Source organism: Dryobates pubescens, chromosome 2 (genome assembly GCF_014839835.1).
Source record: "Dryobates pubescens isolate bDryPub1 chromosome 2, bDryPub1.pri, whole genome shotgun sequence".
Taxonomy (NCBI): Eukaryota; Metazoa; Chordata; class Aves; order Piciformes; family Picidae; genus Dryobates; species Dryobates pubescens.
This window is the reverse complement of record NC_071613.1, coordinates 15,023,852-15,044,359: the sequence shown is the minus strand read 5'-3', so window position 1 is coordinate 15,044,359 and position 20,508 is coordinate 15,023,852.

Below are 20,508 nucleotides of genomic sequence, written 5' to 3'. Positions count from 1 at the left end.
AGCAGCTGGTGCCATCTCAGCAATTTCACTTGGAAAAGACCTCTAAGATCATCGAGTCCAACCTTCAACCTAAGACTGCCATGGCTACATGTCCCAAGTACCACGTCCACACATTTTCTTGAACACTTCCAGGGACAGTGACTCCACCACCTCCCTGGGCAACCAGTTCCAAAGCCTGACCACTAATGCTAAACCCAGTGTTAAGGAGTTTGATTCCCAGATTTGGTGACAAGCACACAGCAGCAAAAATGAAGAAAACAGATGAAGACTGATGCTTGGAAATAGAATGCAGAGCAGAGGTTTAAGCTGTGATGCTGGTGGCTGCTTGCAAGCAGCTTACATCCTCCCAGGGAGTGCTGCTGTCACTCCTGCAGCCCCATGAAGGTGCAGGTGTCTGTGCTGAGAGACCCAGCTGTAGGAGTGAGTGTGGTCTCCCAAGATGTTAACTCCCTTGGAGCAGTGTTTGGAATGTAAATTAGGTTTTCCTCTTCCCCAGCCCTGTGGGTAGCAGGCATTGAGGAGGAATTTCAAATGATCATGAAGGTGTTTCATTTGGAAAAGACCTCTGCCATCAAGTCCAACCATTCTCTAACTCTATCAAAGCTGGTGATAAACCATGGCTCTCGGCACCACATCTCTGTGTCTCTGAAACACCTGAAGGTATAGGAATTCAAACACCTCCTCGGGGAGCCTGTTCCAGTGGTTGAGAAGCCTTTCAGTGAAGAAATTTCTTCTGACCTCCAGCCCAGACCTCCCCTGGTGCAACTTGAGCCCACTCCCTCTCATCCTGTCACTTGCTGCTGTTGGTTACTGTGCAAATCGAGCTCCCTCTCTCTTTTACCCAGATAAATTAAACTGATCTTTCAAACTACTTTTCTAACTGATTTTCATGTTGTTTAATTCTGCTTAAAAGAAATCATGCTATGAATGGGAGAATCCTGCAAAAGAAAATGAAGGCACAAAGACTTAAAAATCTTTAAGATTTATGGCTCCCCCCCTGCTTTGGGTTGGAAAGGACCTTAAAGATCATCTAGTTCCAAACCCTCTACCATGGGCAGAGACATTTTCCACTAGACCAGGGTGCTCAAGGCCCTTTCCAACCTGGCCTTCAGCACCTCCACAGAGGGGACATTGACAGCCTCCATGGGCAACCAGTGTCTCACCACCCTCACTGGAAAGAATTTCTGCTAATATTCAGTCTACAGGAAGGATGGAGAGAGACTGTTTACAATGACCTGTAGGGATAGGACAAGGGGCAATGGTTCCAAACTAGAGAAGGGCAGATACAGATTGGATATTAGGAACAAGTTCTTTGCTATGAGGGGGCTGGAACACTGGCACAGGTTGCCCAGGGAGCTGGTAGAAGCCTCATCCCTGGAGGTTTTTAAGACCAGGCTGGATGTGGCTCTGAGCAACCTGCTCTAGTGTGAGGTCCCTGCCCATGGCATGGGGGTTGGAACTGGATGAGCCTGGAGGTCCCTTCCAACCCTGACAATTCTGTGATTCCATGATTCTAGAGAGTTACTCAGGTTCAAGGACTACTTGTGTTCTTTTCTTCAAGACAGAGAGTTTCAGGTGATATCAGTACTGCTTTCCTTAGTGATAACATGTTTTTTAGTCCTAAATGTAGGATGCTCTTGGTACCCATTGCTAAAGGATGCAATTAAAGAGCCAGCAGAACAAATCCTCTCTTCCCTTTTTCACTAGGGAAGAGAGGACTACAGGTCAGGCCAGCAGAGAGCAGTGTTTTATCAGGAACACCGTTTTCCCCGAGGATGGGACATGAGCGTAGAGTATTTATTTCTCATAGTTGAAATGTCTTGAGGAGAAGGACTTGGGGGTGTCAGTTGATGAAAAACTTAACATGAGCCAGCAGTGTGCACTGGCAGCTCAGAAGGCAACTGTGTGCTGTGCAGCATCAAAAGCAGCAAGACAAGGGAGGGGATTCTCCCTCTCTACTCTGCTCTTGTGAGACCCGACCTGGAGTACTGCATCCAGTTTTGGTACCCCCAACACAAGGAAGACATGGAACTGTTGGGGCAAGTCCAGAAGCTGATCAGAGGGATGTAGCACTTTGCCTATTGGGACAGGCTGTGAGAATTTGGGCTGTTCAGCCTGTAGAAAAGAAGACACCAGGGAGACCTTAGAACAGCCTTCCAGTACAAAAAAAAACTACAAAAGGGGGCCTACAAAAAACTGGGGAGGGACTTGTAGTGATAGCATCAGGGAAAGAGGCTTTGAGCTGGAAGAGGGAAGATTTAGAGTGGAAATTAGGAAGAAATTCTTTCCAGTGAAGGTGGTGAGACACTGGAACAGGTTGCCCAGGGAGGCTGTGGATGCCCCCTCCCTGGAGGTGTTCAAGGCTAGGGTGGACAGGGCCCTGAATAACCTGATTTGGTGGGAGGCAGGAGGGTTGGCAGGGGAGTTTGAACTAGATGATTTTTAAGGTCCTTTCCACTCTAAACTATTCTGTGATACTATAAATATTCCTAAACAGTGCTACAGTTAGGATTAGAGATTCCAAAGATTGGGAATGGAATGTTGGGTGGTATTGGTTAGGTTTCTCCCCCCCTATGAAAAGCATCATTTATGTGCATGAGAAACAGGTTTTATTCTGCTCTTAGAGGTGGTATCCACAACCTCTGTGCCTCAGGACTGCCTCTGCATCTTTGAGACACCTCCAGGGATGGAGATTCAGCCACCTCCCTGGGCAGCTTGTTCCTGTCTTTGAGAACCTTTTCAGTCAAGAAGTTTCTTCTAATCTCCAACCTGCAGCTCTCCTGGCACAATTTTAGGCCATTTCCTCTCATCCTGTCACTTGTTCCTAGGGAGAAGAGACCAACCTCCACCTCACACCAAGCTCCTTTCAGAGAATTACAGAGGGTGAAAAGGCCTTTCTTCAACCTCCTTTTCTCCAGGCTAAACAATCCCAGTTTATTCAGCTGCTCCTCACAAAGCTGTTCTCCAGACCCTTTACCCTTCTCTGGACATGCTCCAGCACCTCAATGTCTGTCTTGTAGTGAGGGCCCCAAATCTGAACCCAATCCTCAAGCTGTGGCTTCACCAGTGCAGAGTACACTGGACAAATCCTTCCCTCCCTCTGCTGGCCACACTATCCCTGATCCAGGCCAGGATACTATTGGCCTTGGCCACTTGGGCACACATTGGCTCATGTTCATCTCTCTGTTGATCAGCACTACCAGGTCTCTCTCTCTGCTGAGCAGTTTTCCAGCCCCCTGCCCCAAGCCTGGAGCATTCAAGGGGTTGTTGTGACCCAGGTGCAGGACCCAGCACTTTGCTTTGCTTGATCTCATACACTTGGTCTTGGCCCATCACAGGTCTCTCTGCAGAGCCTTCCTACCCTCCAGCAGATCCCCATTCCCTCCCAACTTGGTGTCATCTGCAAACTTAGTGAGGGTGTCATCAATCTCCTTGTCCAGGTCACTGATAAAGATATCAAAAAGAACTGGCCCCAGTACTGAGCCCTGGGGGCCACCACTCATGACCGATGTTTGTGACCAGGAAAGCAAACAGCAACTAAACCTACAGCTCAAATTTCTATCCAAGATCCATTTCCCCCCTTCATCTCAAAGAACAAATTATAATAGTGGTGACCTTTAGCAGAAAAATGGGATTTTCATTGAACTGTGGACATTAAGCTTGTTTCCTTACAGATCTGAGCCCTACAGCCTCTTTATCTCCCTGCTGCAAAGCACACACCTGGAGCCTTGGCTCTGATATTCTCTCCCTGTGTCCTCCCTCTATCCCTGAGCAGGATGGCTAGCCCTGCAGTCCTTCACTTGTCTGAAACCCCACAGGGCAGCTGATGCTCTCCACTGTGTTTTGTTATTCCTGTGGCTTCTCTGGAGCTGCATCTGTCTTTGGTCAGAGGGCTGTGGTCAAATGCTAGATAAATGATGAGCTGCCATTTCCCTTCCAATGGAGAAGACACTTCTCCATCTGCTCTGGATACCCACCAGTATCTGACAGACCTATAGAAATTAAATGTGAGACATGCATATTTCTGGCAATTGTGGCTGGAACTAGTGACTGCTTCAAGTTTTAGAGGGGCAGCAGGTGGGCAAAACAATAGCATAAGCACCCTCCTCTTCTGAGGAGATGAGGATGAAAACATAACACTTATCATACCAACCTGTAGGCCCTCCACTGGCTGCTTTGGTTTTCTGCACTGTCTGCTTTTCTAATGATACTCCAAACCATTTCTGCTGTCTGAAGTGAAGGCCTCATCCCTGGAGATATTCAAGGTGAGGCTTGGCAGGGCTCTGGGCAACCTGATCTAGTTGAGGATGTCCCTGCTGACTGCAGAGGGGGTTGGACTAGATGGCCAAAACAAAAGACTTTCCCAAAGGCAGCAGACATTGCTTGTGTTAGGGACTGCAGAGCTAGAGTTGATCTGCAGAGGCCAGCTCGGGAAAGGTGCTGGCTGCCCTTCTGCAGTCAATGTAGGGAAGCCCTTCTTGTGGACAGTTCAGCATCTTAGAGGGATGGGGGAATCACAGTACATGAGAGGTTGGAAGGGACCTCCAGAGATCAAGTCCAACCCCCCTGCCAAAGCAGGATCACCCAGGGGAGTCTGCACAGGAAGGCATCCAGGTAGGGTTTGAAAGTCTCCAGAGATGCAGACTTCACAACCTCTCTGGGCAGCCTGTTCCAGGGCTCTGTCACCCTCACAGTAAAAAAGTTTCTCCTCATGTTGAGCTGAAACCTTCTGTGTTCAAGCTTGAACCTGTTGTTTCTTGTCTTATTAGTGCACACCACCAAAAAGAGCTTGGCCCCCTCCACTTGACACCCACCCCTCAGATATTGATAGACATTGATCAGATCCCCTCTCAGCCTTCTCTCCTCCAGACTAAACATCCCCAGGGCTCTCAGCCTCTCTTCATAGGTTAGATGCTCAAGTACCCTAATCATCCTCATGGCTCTCCATTGGACTCTCTCCAGCAGGTCTCTGTCTCTCTTGAACTGGGGAGCCCAAACCTGGACACAGTATTCCAGGTGTGGTATCTCTAGGGCAGAGTAGAGGGGGGAGAAAAACCCTCCTTAGACCTACTGGAAACACTTCTCTTGATGTCCCCCAAGATACCTTAGGCTGTCTTGGCCATATTGCTGTCCCATGGAGCTGCTTTCCATCGGGGCAGACCCTAACCTGTACTGGTGCTAAACCTTCCCTTGTGTCCCCAGCGTAAAGGGGAAAGAAAACCACTTCTGGGTCGACCTGGCCATCAGCCCATCTGCCTGCTTTCCACAGAAGCCACTTCACCTCTAGCTCGTCCCCATGAATAACGATTGGAGGGCGGTGGTGGTGTTGAATTTACCAAGCAGAGGGATCGGCCCTTCCAGCCTCCTATTCATTACTCCAATTAACAATCAGTTGCCTGAAAAATGGGCCAATCTGTTTCTTGGGGAGCTGCTTAGAAAATTCAGCGGGCAAGCCAATTAGCATACCAGCCCTCACCATCTAGGGAGTTTAATTTAGCTATCTATCTGCTTGATCTAAGTGCTGAAATCACTGTCGCTTGCTTAGGGAGCATCCAACGTTTGGTAAATAGCTGCAATCCCCCCGAGGCCCATATGCTGTTGAGATTCTCTGTGTCCTCCTGAGCCCCGGGCAGAGGCAAGAAGGCAACAAACTGTTTTGTCCCACACATGGCCCCTGTCTTTTGCTGGCGGGACACGGCAGCTGGAGGCAGGCAGAACAAACCTTTGCCACCCGGGGTGGGCGGGATAGCTTCCCTCTGAAATAGTTGCACACTTGAGCAAGCCCATTGTCTGCCCCCCCCCTAGAAAAAGGCATTTCAACCGCCTCTTACCAGGCAGCCACCCCGGACACACACACAAAAACAGCCCTCAGAGGACAACCTGTCTGCACCAGGCATTGTGCGGGGGCAATTAGTTTGCAAATTGCCCATTTGCACATCCGTGCATGAATTAGTCGCGTTGCTCCCACAGGATTTCTTCTCCTTATCATTGCTAGGAAGGGGAGGGGGGGGGGGGGGGAGGCAAAAAAAAAAGGCCATGAATAAATGAGGAGATTTGGCCAAACGCCTTTCTCCCCACACACGCCGTTCTCGCCTCTGCCCGGCGAGAGAGGACAGGCAACGGGTGGGATCCCTGGAAGGAATAAAAAGAGTGGTTCCCAGGGGTGTTCTCTCTGCCTGTTTTTAAGCCTGGGAGGGGCTGATGAGGGTGGAATGGTGGCATGCGTTGTGCAAAGGGTTTTGTTGTGGGGGGTTTGGGGTTGGGTTTGGTGGTTTTTTTTTTGCTCATTTAGTACTTTCTGGTGAGAGAAAATAATATGACAGCTGTCAGCTTGTACTGCCCTGACTGGTGCACATGCCCTGTGCCTGAAGAGGTGACCCCAATCCCAGCAACTAAACTGCTCCTCCATTTCTGGAGAAATCCCATGGTGGGATTTCAACAGCCAAAGAAATAGCAGGGCCACCGAGTTTCCAGCCTGATTTAACAACAGCAGTTTTATTCTGGCCTGAACTTGCTGGAGCTGCTGGGGAGTTTGTATTGGAAGGAAGAGAGTCTAACTGGATGGACAGTCCTGCTCAGTCATCACACCACATTTGGGTTTTCAGCCCAAAAACCTCAAACTGTAGCTGACTGCTACCTGAGCAGCAGCAGCAAAACAGAGAAGAGGTGTGGCTCCATCTGTCATACTTGGGCATTTCGACCAGACATTTCAATCAACCTGTACAGGTCAAAGAAAGTGGTTGTGCTCTCCCCATCTTTGGTAGTCTCTGCAGGTGTCTAAGGGTTCAGCTATCCAGCTTTGAACCTGCTGCTGTTTCTCCACCAGCATGAAGATGGAGAGGAGCCCTCCTCTGCTTAGCTATTTACCGTACATGCCTTGCAGACCCCAATACTCACAGTACCACAGTATATTAGAGGCTGGAAGGCACCTCAGAGATCATCCAGTCCAACCCCCCTTGTGGTGGGTTGAGAGAGGGCCTAGCTCTCCCTCCCCCACAGAGTAAGAAACCACAGCTAAACTGGAGTTGGAGAAGCAAGCTATATTTACAAGCATACATATATATAAAACACAATTTATACAGTATTTACAAAATATGTACAGAAATACACAGCAAAGAAAAATAACACAACAAAACTCCCTCCTCAGGGAGAGTTTCCCCTCCCTGGAACCCCCTCTCTCCCCCCCCACCTCCCTTTTTTTCCCAAAAAGGGGTTAGAGAGAGAAAGAAAGGCAGTTGTTAAGGGAAAGAGATGTTACAAGGCTTCAAAAGCACATGCAGAATTAGTTTTGCTTATCTCAAGGTCAGCTCCAGCTAGTTTCCTGAGAAGCAGATCAGGCTGAAGCTGCAGAACAGACTGAAACTCCAAAAAATTCCAACTGCCCTAAAACTTAACGTTGCATTCTGCCAATCTACCCATGACATTCGTTTAGAATATCATGTTTTGAGACAAAACCATTCAGCCAGAGTGTTCCCAACACTGTCTCTCTTAAAGGCACAGCCTCAAATGGTCACACCCCTGCTGAAGCAGGAACACTTAGGGTAGTCTGCACAGGGATGCATCCAGGTGGGTCTTGAAAGTATTCAGCTCCTTAATTCATACTCAAAATAATATTCAGAGCCTAGATACAGCTCCTGCTCTGTCAGCAACTACTGGACCACTGTATGGTGGGCAAGATGTCCCTTGGCAATCCAAAGGCTGCCTCCAGGGCTGTGAAAAGCAAGTTGTGGTCAGGAGGTGTGAATGTGCTGCATGGACATCTGTAGAATCATAGACATCTCTTCAACCCAAACAATCCTAAGTTCATTGAGTCCAACCTTCAACCCAAGACCACCATGGCCATTAAACCATGTCCCAGAGTGCCATGGCCACACATTTCTTGAACACCTTCAGAGACAGTGGCACCACCACCTCCCTGGGCAACCTACCCCTTATTCTGGGATATCTCAGAGCCTGCTGTTGTAGGTGCTCTGTAGGACATTTTTCTTTGTATACACTGATCAGCCACTTGAAGTTAAAAACCTACTGCTCTGCAAATATCTTTGACAGCTGCAAGGACTTAGAAAAACAGTGCTGTACCAAAAATTTGCTGTGGAATGACTTGACACAGTGGCTGGTTTTAATGAAGGTCTGTACATTTACACTAGGTCAGCCACTTCCTTCTTGTCCAGCCTGGCTCTGATGGCTTGTTCTCTGACACATAATTCCACTACAGCAAGTCTTCCTTCACTGCATTTGTTGTTCACAGAATGAATATTAATAATGTTAAGCAGCTGAGATGGTTCTGCTTTGCTGTCCTGAGAGGAGGCAGAGGGGAGACCACGTTGCTCTCTGCAGCTCCCTTAAAGGAGTTTGGAGCCAGGTTGGACAGAACTGGAGGAGGTGGCCTGGAATTGCCCTGAGGAGGTTTAGATTGGATATTAGGAACAATTTCTTTCCTGCAAGAGGGGTCAGGCATTGGAACAGGCTGCCCAGGTGGAGTCATCATCCCTGGAGATGTTCAAGGAATTAGTGGACATGGCACTTGGGGACACGGTTCAGTGGCCATGGTGGTGGGTTGAAAGTTGGACTCAGTGATCTTCGAGGACTTTTCCAACCAGAATAACTCTATGATTCTCTAAGAGTTCACCACCCTGCCTCACCTTCCCAAAGCAGCTCCTGCTCCCCCACCACCACCACCCTGCCTCACCTTCCCAAAGCAGCTCCTGCTCCCCACCACCACCACCCTGCCTCACCTTCCCAAAGCAGCTCCCGCTCCCCCCAACCACCCTGCCTTACCTTCCCAAAGCAGCTCCTGCTCCCCCCAACCACCCTGCCTCACCTTCCCAGAGCAGCTCCTGCTCCCCCACCACCACCCTGCCTCACCTTCCCAAAGCAGCTCCTGCTCCCCCACCCCCCACCCCGCCTCACCTTCCCAAAGCAGCTCCTGCTCCCCCACCACCCTGCCTCACCTTCCCAAAGCAGCTCCTGCTCCCCCACCACCCTGCCTCACCTTCCCAAAGCAGCTCCTGCTCCCCCAACCACCCTGCCTCACCTTCCCAAAGCAGCTCCTGCTCCCCCACCACCCTGCCTCACCTTCCCAAAGCAGCTCCTGCTCCCCCCAACCACCCTGCCTCACCTTCCCAGAGCAGCTCCTGCTCCCCCCAACCACCCTGCCTCACCTTCCCAAAGCAGCTCCTGCTCCCCCAACCACCCTGCCTCATCTTCCCAAAGCAGCTCCTGCTTCCCCCACCACCACCCTGCCTCACCTTTCCAGAGCAGCTCCTGCTCCCTACACACCCTCCTCCAGCCTGCCTAAACAGTTTCTGCTCTAACACCACCATTTTCACAGCCATCCCAGAGGCAGGGGCAAGACCCTCAACCAACCAAGATACTGCCCAGAGGAGCTCAGCCCCAGCAAGCACCCGTGGAGGGGATTGGAGTAGTTGTCAATGAGAGCCCTAACAGCCGGGGGGCCACCAGGCCCCCCGGCCTTTGTCACCACCACCATCACCCAGTGTGCACCAGTGGCACTCACCTGTGATCAGAGGAGGATCCTCCAGCCCCGAAGGGCTCAACTTAGAGTTGCTGCCTTTCCTGCCGGGATTAAATAGGGCAGTGGGTGGGGAGGGCCAAGTGGCTACACCTGGGGTGGGAGGAGGCTCCAACAGGCTCAGGTGCTGTGGGATTTGAGGGGAAAAAGGGGGCAAATGGGGCAGGTGAGGTGGAAAAGGAGAGGTGGTGGTGAAAGAAGGGGATTTAAAAAGAAGTCTCTTTTCCATAAATCTTTCCTAATGCACAGCTGCAGCTCATGGTTTGCTTTGCCTCCATGCAAAGAGAACAAACCCCTCAATACTTCATAAAATAAAACAGTGGTGGCTATTACAATGGAAAAAAAGTAGAAATGGGTAGATTCAGATTGGGTGTTAGGAAGAAATTCTTGCCCATGAGGGTGGTGAGACACTGGCACAGGTTGCCCAGGGAGGTGGTAGACTCGATGGACTTGATGGTCTCAAAGATTTTTCCAACCTGGTTAATTCTATTCTATTCTATTCTAAGCCTCATCCCTGGAGGTTTTTAAGACCAGGCTGGATGTGGCTCTGGGCAACCTGATCTGGTGTGAGGGGTCCTTGCCATGGCAGGGGGGATTGGAACTAGGTGATCCTCGAGGTTCCTTCCAACCCTGACACTTCTATGATTCTATGATTTGGGTAGGAAGGGAGAAAATGTGCCTCAAACTTCTGGAGATGAAGGTCAGGAAAGACAAATTCTATTGCCTGCACAAATTCTGTAACTGAACCATAGAATCATACAATAGTTTGTGTTGGAAGGGACCTTAAAGATTGTCTGGTTCCAACCCCTCTGCCATGGGCAGGGACACCTTCCACTAGCCCAGGTTGCTCAAGGCCTTGTTCAACCTGGCTTTGAAGACCTGCAGCAAGGGGGCATCCCCAACCTCCCTGGGCAACCTGTTCCAATGTCTCAGACCCTCACTGGAAAGAATTTCTTCAAGTCTAAAGCTCCCCTCTTCCAGCTCCCAGCCCTTCCCTCTCATCCTATCACTACAAGCCCTTGTAAAAAGTTCCTCCCCAGGTTTCTTGTAGCCCCCTTCAGGTACTGGAAGGCTGCTCTAAGGTCTCCCCAGAGACTTCTCTTGTCCAGGCTGAACAGCCCCATCCCCATAGGGGAGGTTCTCCAGCTCTGTGATCATCTTTGTGGCCTCCTCTGGACCCACTCCAGCAGTTCAATGTCCTTCAGGATGTCAAACTGTTGGAGTGAGTTCAGAGGGCAGGAAGATGTGAAAAGAGAAAAGGAAAAAGAGAAGAAAAATTAAAGGAAAAGGAAAGAAAGGGAGAGGGGAGGGGAGGGGAGAGGAGAGGAGAGGAGAGGAATTTCTGCAGGTGATTAAATTTGTCTGCATATCTGACCTGACCTTGTGCTATTTAGGGCTCATTTTTGAATCCTCTGCAAATGTGATGAAACCCCAGTAACATTTAATGTTTTTTTGCAGCTCGGTGGTTAACCAAACTCCGCTGGGCTGAGGAAAGGCTGATGTTGATTTGGGGATTTAGCAGTCAAACAGATTGGAAAGTGGTCAATATGGACACAGCCAGCATTTTATAACACTCATTTCTTTCTAAACCTGGAAGAAATCAAATTATTTTGAGAAGCCCTGGGATTATTTTATCCACATGCTTGCATTCTTTGAGCCAACTTCTGATCTGATGGGAAAGGATCATTTGCCTTTCCTGACACCATGGAGAGCAGAACTTTCCCTGGTGCTCTGTGAGCTCCCCCAGATTCTTTCCAGATTGAGCTGTCTTATCAGTGTTGGGGAGTTTCCCCTTGGAAAGTTAAGGAGCTGGTAGCTTCCTGAAGCTGTCATCAGGAGGTGTGAGCACTTCTTCTTTCCTTGTATAAAAGGGAGAAATTTGCACTGACTGAATATAAACTCTGTCATTTTAAGAGATATTGAAGAAATTAAACCAGAAGAAATATGCTGAATTTTCTATTTAGTGAAATATAAACTTAGATATAAAATAAAATGATTGGAGTCCAGTGAAGACCCAAAGAATGGCAAAAAAAGCTGGCGAAGGAGGGAAGGTGGAGAACAGGTCTGGTGAGGCATAGCTGTGGGAACTGGGGGTGTTTATCCTGGAGAAGGAGAGGGTAAGGGGAGACCTTCCCCCCACCTACAGCTCCCTGAAAGGAGGTTGGAGTGAGGTGGAGGTTGGTCTCCTCTCCCTGGGAACAAGTGACAGGATGAGAGGAAATGATCTCACATTACACCAGGGGAGGTTTAGGTTGGAGATTAGAAGAAACTTCTTCCCTGAAAGGGTTCCCAAAGGCTGGAACAGGCTCCCAGGGAGGTGCCTGAGTCTCCATCCCTGGAGGAGTGTCAGAGAGGGGCTGAGGGCCATGGTTTAGCACCAGTCAGTATTTCAGTATCACTAAGGTTGGAAGAGACCTCTAAGATCATCGAGTCCAACCTGTCACTACTGCCCACTGCAGGCTTGAACTCACAACCTTCCCATTAAGGGTCTTATGTGCTACCAACTGAGCCACACTATGATTAAGTCTCAGCAGAGTTAGAGAATGGTTGGACCTGATAACCTTTAGGTCTTTTCTAACCAAAATGAGCCTGTGATTCTTTTTCAGTGCTGTCTTTATATTCCTGTATGGGTACTTGCCATTTCCCATGTGCCAGCCAACAACCATTGGTGCAACTGCTCCTGCAGTTTCCAGCAGTTAATGATAGGGCTAGGGGGAATGGAACAAATACAGAAATGGATACATTCAGACTGGATGTTAGGAAGAAGTTCTTCCCCATGAGGGTGGTGAGACACTGGCACAGGTTGCCCAGAAGAAGCCTCATCCCTGGAGGTGTTTAAGGCCAGGCTGCATGTGGCTCTGAGCAACCTGATGTAGTGTGAAGTGTCCCTGCCCACAGCAGGGGGCTTGGAACTGGATGATCCTTGAGGTCCCTTCCAGCCCTATCAATTCTATGATTCTATGTGATCCTGTCTCTCATCCTATTGATGGTTCTATGATTTGAGAAGCTCAGGCTGTGCATGGGGTAATGAAGGGCCAGGATGTAGAATAGAATAGAATAGAATAGAATAGAATAGAATAGAATAGAATAGAATAGAATAGAATAGAATAGAATAGAATAGAATAGAATTAACCAGGTTGGAAAAGACCTTTGAGATCATCAAGTCCAACCTATCACCCAGCACCATCTAATCAACTAAACCATGGCACCAAGCACCCCATCCAGTCTCTTCCTAAACACCTCGAGTGATGGTGACTCCACCACCTCCCTGGGCAGCACATTCCAATGGCCAATTCTCTTTCTGTGAATAATTTCTTCCTAACATCCAGCCTAAACCTCTCCTGGTGCAGCTTGAGACTGTGTCCTCTTGTTTTGACACTGGCTGCCTGGGAGAAGAGACCAACCCCCACCTGGCTACAACCTCCCTTCAGGTAGTTGTAGAGAGCAAGAAGGTCTCCCCTGAGCCTCCTCTTCTCCAGGCTAAGCAATCCCAGCTCCCTCAGCCTCTCCTCACAGGGCTGTGCTCCAGACCCCTCCCCAGCTTTGTTGCCCTTCTCTGGACACCTTCCAGCATCTCAACATCTTTCCTAAACTGAGGGGCCCAGAACCGGACACAGGACGCAAGGTGTGGCCTGACCAGTGCTGAACTAGTAACACAGGGTCACCATTTGGTAACACAAACCACTTCCCCTACACCCAGGACACAGCTTTCCTGGTGGAGGCTACAGTTCTTTGGTCATCATTTTGGTCCCAGTGCCTGGAGGAGGACTGGGTAGCTGCTGCATCTCATGAAAGAGGGGCAACAGGAGCAATAATCGGCTGAAAGGATCATTTATTGTCAAATGATTATGGAGCTGCATTATGTGATTTCATATCTTTGCCTTCAAAAATCTCTGGATTTCAACCCAGCTTGCGGTTTTACTCTGTGCCATTAACACTTTGGCATTACCCAGGAGTGTATTTCACAGGGCAGATTCCAGGGGAATCTGGATTATGTTATTAAGAAAATAAATAATGATTTCTCAAGTTGGCCTCAGCCCTGCTGGGGGTAATGGTGAAATTGTTTGTCCTTAAGCTACAGCAGAGGATTGGATTCTTAAAAAAACAGAACCAGGGGGTGGGGGAAATGCTTTTAGAGTGATTTCTTTACAATACAAACGTGATAGTCTTAAAGCTAACTGATAATCTTTGTCAGTCCATTCCACGTGAAGCAGGGGAGAGGCCAGATTCCCAGCTGATCTAAGTCAACATAGTCCCATTAGCTCCCAAAGCTGGGTCAGCCCACAGCAGCTGAAGATCCAGCCCCATGACTTTGAAAGAATCATCATCTTTGCTGGCAAACCCAGGGAAAAGACTATAACAGGATTTAGTGAGGGCATATAATATTAGACAGCAAATAAGATGGGCTGGAGACCAGACAGGACAGCTGCCTCATTGGTCATTTATTGAGGTCTTTATTATTATTATTATTATTATTATTATTACTATCATCATCTTCATCATTTTTATTGGAATCTGCACCAATGTAGGCAAATTATCTGACAGAGCTGCTCAGAGCTGTTAACCTTTCATAGGACTATTTAGTGGCTATCAGTGTAGTGGAGTTAAACTCACAAAGAGTACACCTTTAATAAGAGAACTCCTGAGTTAATCTCCTTTAGAAGGCTGTGTGGCATTACTAGCTATAATCTAACCCTGCCAGTTTATTGTAGATGCACCTAGGGGCACAAAACATTCTGTGGGAGAATTAGGTGGGGGGTTTCTCTCATTATGCACACTAAGAGCTTTCCACTGAATACCACCAAATTTCCATGAAAATCTGCTTGATTTTCGCTGGCAGCTTGCAAAGTTTACTCAGCTTATAGAAGGGGATCTTAAGAATTGTCTCCCATGAGTCATCTTGTAGCTACCCTGCACAAGAGGGACATCAAAATGTTGGAGCAAGTCCAGAGGAGGCCACAAAGATGATCAGAGGGCTGGAGCACCTCCCCTATGGGGAGAGGCTGTGGAAGTTGGGGCTGTTCAACCTGGAGAAGAGAAGGCTCTGGGCAGACCTTAGAGCAGCCTTCCAGTACCTGAAGGGAGCCTACAAGAAAGCAGGGGGGGGACTTGGACAAGGGCTTGTAGTGATAGGATGAGAGGGAACGGATTGAAACTGGAAGAGGGGAGATTTAGATTGGATATTAGAAGAAATTCTTTCCAGTGAGGGTGGTGAGACACTGGAACAGGTTGTACAGGAAGGCTAGGGGTGACCCATCTCTGGAGGTGTTCAAGGCCAGGTTGGACAGGGCCTTGAGCAACCTGGTCTGGTGGAAGGTGTCCCTGCCCATGGCAGGGAGGTTGGAACTAGATTTCCTTTAAGGTCCCTTCCAACCCAAAGCAGGTTCTCTCCAATGAACTGATGGAAAATGAAAGCACTTTGCCTTTGGAACAGGCAAGCGCAGGATGCATGTGGAGAAGGAAATGCTGAAGCAGATGAGATACCTGCTGTATGTGAACCTATTTCCAGTCAATGGCCTGGTGATTGAAGCATCCACCCCTCTCCATTCCTCACTTTACCTATGAGACCTCATTGCCAGGTGTCCTGGGAAAATGTGTGGCTGCTTGGGCTGACCACTGACCGGCTGCCTAGAAGCTGTTTAAGGTTTGCAGGTTGCATGTAGGCACCTAAAATCTGAGCCCCAGGCAGCTAAAGCTGGATCTACTCTTTAACCTTTGTGTCTCCCCTCCTTTGGAGTGCACAGTGCTCTGTTTATCTCCCCTGGCATGTCTAGGCTTAGCAGATTCTCCAGGAAAAGGACCTTCTCTTGCTAATCATGAACAACTGGAGTCTGGAGTAACCATAGCAAGAAGAGTTGTGACCACACTGCTAGCAGCAGCAGGCATCTGCCAAGGAAGTGACCCCTCATTATGCCACATTCTGTGCCCATCTGGGACATCCAGAACTGCATGGGCAGCAGGGCTGTTTGGGTGGTGGGTGTCTGTCCTCTGTCTTGGAGGGCAGGCGCTGACCGGTGCCAGCTGCCTCGCGTTCGTCGCAAGGTGGATGAGGGAAATCAGGTCACAGCAGATAGGTTGCAGCTTTGCCATCTGCAGAAGAGTTTGAGAAAGTCTGACGTGCCAGGTCAGTGGCAGATGTCCAAGGCACTGGGTGTAATGGAGACTCTCATCCCTCCTTGGTTGTGGATGACAAGAAGGACTCTGCTGGCAGGCGATGTTTGCCTGCACTCAGCTAAGGCTGCAAACCACTGTTGGCCTTGGTGCTCCCCAGATACTGTATCACTGCAATGTTTGTATCAACAGAAAGCATTATGGAGATCACAGCTGAGAGGTGATTATGGGCCAAACTCTGAAACACAGTACATGGAACAAGCTGGTGCATCCCCGTTTGCTACCATGGCTTAGGCATGGCCATGAAGGAGAAACAAGCTGGAAGACAATAGATTGTTTATTACTATAAGCTCTTTGATTGCTGTGTCATGCGAAATGGTCTCTGCTCCAAGGTGCAGGTGCACAGGACAGAGCTCTCAGGGGTATTCTCTCCCATCCCTGGAGGTTTTTGCAGCCAGGCTGGATGTGGCTCTGAGCAACCTGATCTAGTGTGAGGTGTCCCTGCCCATGGCAGGGGAGTCAGAACTAGATGATCCTTGAGGTCCCTTCCAACCCTAACAATTGTATGATTCTATGATTCCTAGAGAAGTGTCGTCCAAGGGCTCACTGAGAGCTCCTGGCCAAGCTGGAAAACAAATTTAAGCCTCTCAAGTGCTTGAGACAAGTTGCCTCCACCTTCCCTTTCTAACCAGCTCATCTCAGGTCCTGCATACCATTGGGCTTGGGTAGCCACCCAGCCCTGATGTGGTGGGTTGAAATTCCACACACACCCCCATTGACTTTGCCAGAGCAGCTCAGCTGGAAGCAAATGAAAGCTGTGTTTACAAGCAAAACTGCAAGCTACACTGGGATACAATGAACGTGTACAAAATACACAGCAGCTACAGTATTTACAGATACTTACAATTAGTAAACAGACAAGAATCCCCCTGGTGAAAGACCAGGAGAAGCTACCAGCTTCTCCCTCTCTGCCCCCACCCCCCTGTACAACAGGGAGAAGAGACAGAAGCAGAGAAGTTAATACCAAACCCATGCAGCCAAGGTCAAGCAGCAGTGAGTTAGTATCTCTCCCAGAGCAAAGCAGCGAGAAGAGAGGTTGGTTTGGTAGCACTAGTTTTAATACCTTACCTCTTCCAGTGGGATTGTTTAGAATGATCTTTATTTTCCTTTTGGCACCCAACAGTGATCTGTTTACATTTCACTACTTTTCTGCTCGAGATCTCTGAAACATTTTTAAAGGCATAGCCTGAACGTACCACAGCTGGAGAAATCCCAGGCTGACCTGTGGCACTCTTGCCAGGTAGCTTCGCTTCGGCTCAAATTCCTTGCTGTTGCTTTTCAGAGCCATTCAGAGAATCAGAGAATCAATAAGGCTGGAAGAGACCTCAAAGATCATCAAGCCACAGGATCACCAAGGTTGGAAGAGACCTCAACATCATCGAGTCCAACCCATCCAGCCTGTCACCCAAGACCTTATGACTACTAAACTGTGGCTTGGCTTGAGGAGGGGCTGAAATGAAATGAAATGAAATGAAATGAAATGAATAGAATAGAATAGACCAGGTTGGAAGAGACCTTCAAGATCATTGTGTCCAACCTGTCATCCAACACCACCTAATCAACTAACCCATGCAACCAACCACCCTATCAAGTCTCCTCCTGAACACCTCCAGTGATGGTGACTCCAGCCTCCTCAGGCAGCCCATTCCAATGGGCAATCACTCTCTCTGTGTAGAACTTCCTCCTAACCTCCAGCCTAAACCTCCCCTGGCACAGCTTGAGACTATGTCCTCTTGTTCTGGTACTGGTTGCCTGGGAGAAGAGACCAACCTCTGCGTGTCTACAGCCCCCCTTAAGGTAGTTGTAGAGAGCAATAAGGTCACCCCTGAGTCTCCTCTTCTCCAGGCTGAGCAACCCCATCCCCCTCAGTCTCTCCTCATAGGGCTTGTGTTCCAAACCCCTCACCAACTTTGTTGCCCTTAATTCCATCACACGCTCTGCACCTCAGGGGAGAAGGAGGTGTCATTAAGGCAGCACTCCCTTAAATGCATGGCCTGCCTTTGAATAACCAGGGGAAGCCACCAAAAGGGTTAACCACTTTGTGGAGATGGCTTTGTTTGTTACGTGTGTGCTTTGCTTGTTCTGAGAATTAATGGAAGATAAGCTAAAAGTTCATTTATAAGAGTATTAAAGGATAATTATGATGGGAGTAAATGCAGCGGGTCAAAAGGCATTATGATGAACAGAATCATAATATAGGGCTTGGGAAAATAAGCTAAAATGCACAATGCCTAACATCCCTCCCCTGAAGGCTCTGGGAAGTCTGCTTCTTCACTTTCCTCTTCACCCCCAGGGCGAAGGAAGGCTGAGGAGGTCCCTGGGCGCTCCGCCGTTCGCCCGCCAGCGGCAGTGAAGTTAGATTAAACTTTGGGGCAGGCATAAATATGTGACCTTTTAATAGCCACAAAATGATGATGATAGATAAAACACAAAAACAAACAACAACCAAAAAGAAAGAAAGGGGAAAAAAAAAAAAAAAAGAAAGAAAGATTTGGTAGGAAATCTGTTTCAATCAGATTAGGGGAGAAGTGGGTAAAGCTGATTACAAGCTCACTAAACACAGTATTTGGGCAGTATTTGTTCAGAAACAATAGCGTTAATTCCACTTTAACAAGTATTATCTGGAAAATCAATAATTAATGAGAACCCATTATCAACTTGAAATTTAGCACAGAGATTAGGGGGGGGGGGTTGGGGGAGGGGGGGGCAAGGGGGAGAAGTGAAAGCAAGTGGGCAACCTGCTTTTACTTGACCTGGCAGGCTGCTGGATTAGGGAGCGACAGCAGGTTGAAAGGAGAGGTGGTGGAAATAAGTCAATTTAGGTGCCAGGAATGTTTTGCTCTCATGATTCAAACTATTGGACATTGGAATAAGCTCCCAAGGGAGGTGGTGGATTCCCCTACATTAGACACTTTCAAGGCCCAGCTTCACAGACTGCTGAACCATCTCATATAAACTACATTCTTGCCCTGAAAGGTTGGACTGAATGATCCTTGAGGTCCCCTTCCAAACTGCTATTCTATGAATCACAAGGAGCCATGAGGGTGATCAGGAGACTTGAACATCCTCCCTATGAAGAGAGACTGAGAGCCCTGGGGCTGTTTACTCTTAAGACTGAGAAGGGATCTCATCAATGTCTGGGTGTCAAGTGGAGGGGGCCAAGCTCTTTTGGGTGGTGTGCACTAATAAGACAAGGAACAACGGAGACAAACTTGAATATAGAAGGTTTCACCTCAACATGAGGAGAAACTTCTTTACAGTGAGGTAATAGAGCACTGGAGCAGGCTGCCCAGAGAGGTTGTGGAGTCTCCTTCTCTGGAGACTTTCAAACCCCACCTGGATGCATTCCTGTGCAGACTCCCCTGGGTGATCCTGCTTTGGCAGGGGGGTTGGACTTGGTGATCTCTGGAGGTCCCCTCCAACCTCTAATGTTCTGTGATTCTGTGAATGAGTGCATTCACAGCACCTTGGCTTGGCATCCCAAGGGAGCATCTCCCCCTCCTTAACGTCTTACCGCACCTCCAGCTTGCCCAAGTGTCCCCCCCCATGCTTTCTCCTTGTCCGACAGGAGTCGTAGGGACATGTGTGAATGCATGTGAACAGGCAGATTTTCCCCAGCAGGCCTCCTCCCTTCCCCCCCTTCCCTCCCCACCACATCAGCTCTATTTGGAGAAACAACCTCATTTGTCCTCTGGGCTGTGTTGGGGCTCAGATGTCGCGTGTGTGCGTGTGGGTCAGCGGCGGCGCGCGACTGGTCGCTGGAGTAGGTCACTGCAACAGATGCCAAACAGATCATGGGTTTGAGAAAGACAACATACTTCCAGAGGATACAGATGTTATGATCAAGGATCTCTGTGCATGTCTCTGTGTGTGTTTCTCTCTCGGTGTCTCTGTTTGCAGAGGCCAGAGCAGCCCTTTAGAGGAGAACCAGTGCTGCTGAATTTCAGGATCCCAGGGTGTTAGGGGTTGGAAGGGACCTCCCAAGATCACAGACTCCAACCCCTCTGCTAGAGCAGGAGCATAGAATCCAGCACAGGTCACACAGGAACACATCCAGATGGGTATGGAAAGTCTCCAGAGAAGGAGACTTCACAACATCCTCTCTGGGCAGCCTGCTCCAGTGCTCTGTGAGCCTCACAGTGAAGAAGTTCCTCCTCACGTTGAGGTGAAACCTCCTGTGCTGTAGTTTCTATCCATTGCCCCTTGTCCTGTCACAGGATGCAAGTGAGCAGAGCCTGTCCCCTCCCTCTTGACACCCAGCCCTCAGATATTTATAAACATTGATTAAATCCCCTCTCAGCCTTCTCCTCTCCAGACTAAGCAGCCCCAGGGCTCTCAGCCCCTCCTCACAGGGCAGTGCTCCAGTCCCTTCACCATCCTTGTAGCCCTCTCTTGGACCCTCTGGACTAGATCCCTGTCCCTTCTGACCTGGGAAGCCCAGAACTGGACACAACATTCCAGTGGATTAAAAATCAAACAGGGCACCTCGCTGTGACAGCACCTGCTGCCCCAGAAGCAAGCAGACGTCCAGAGCAAAGGTGCAGTGCCTGCACTGAAAGGCTGATACCAGTTTAGACACTGGCTGGATGTAGGCTGGTCCTTAGAGGGTGACTGAAAGGCTGATATCAATTTAGACACTGACTGGATGTAGGCTGGTCCTTAGAGGGTGACTGAAAGGCTGATATCAGTTTAGACACTGACTGGATGTAGGCTGGTCCTTAGAGGGTGACTGAAAGGCTGATATCAGTTTAGACACTGACTGGATGTAGGCTGGTCCTTAGAGGGTGACTGAAAGGCTGATGTTC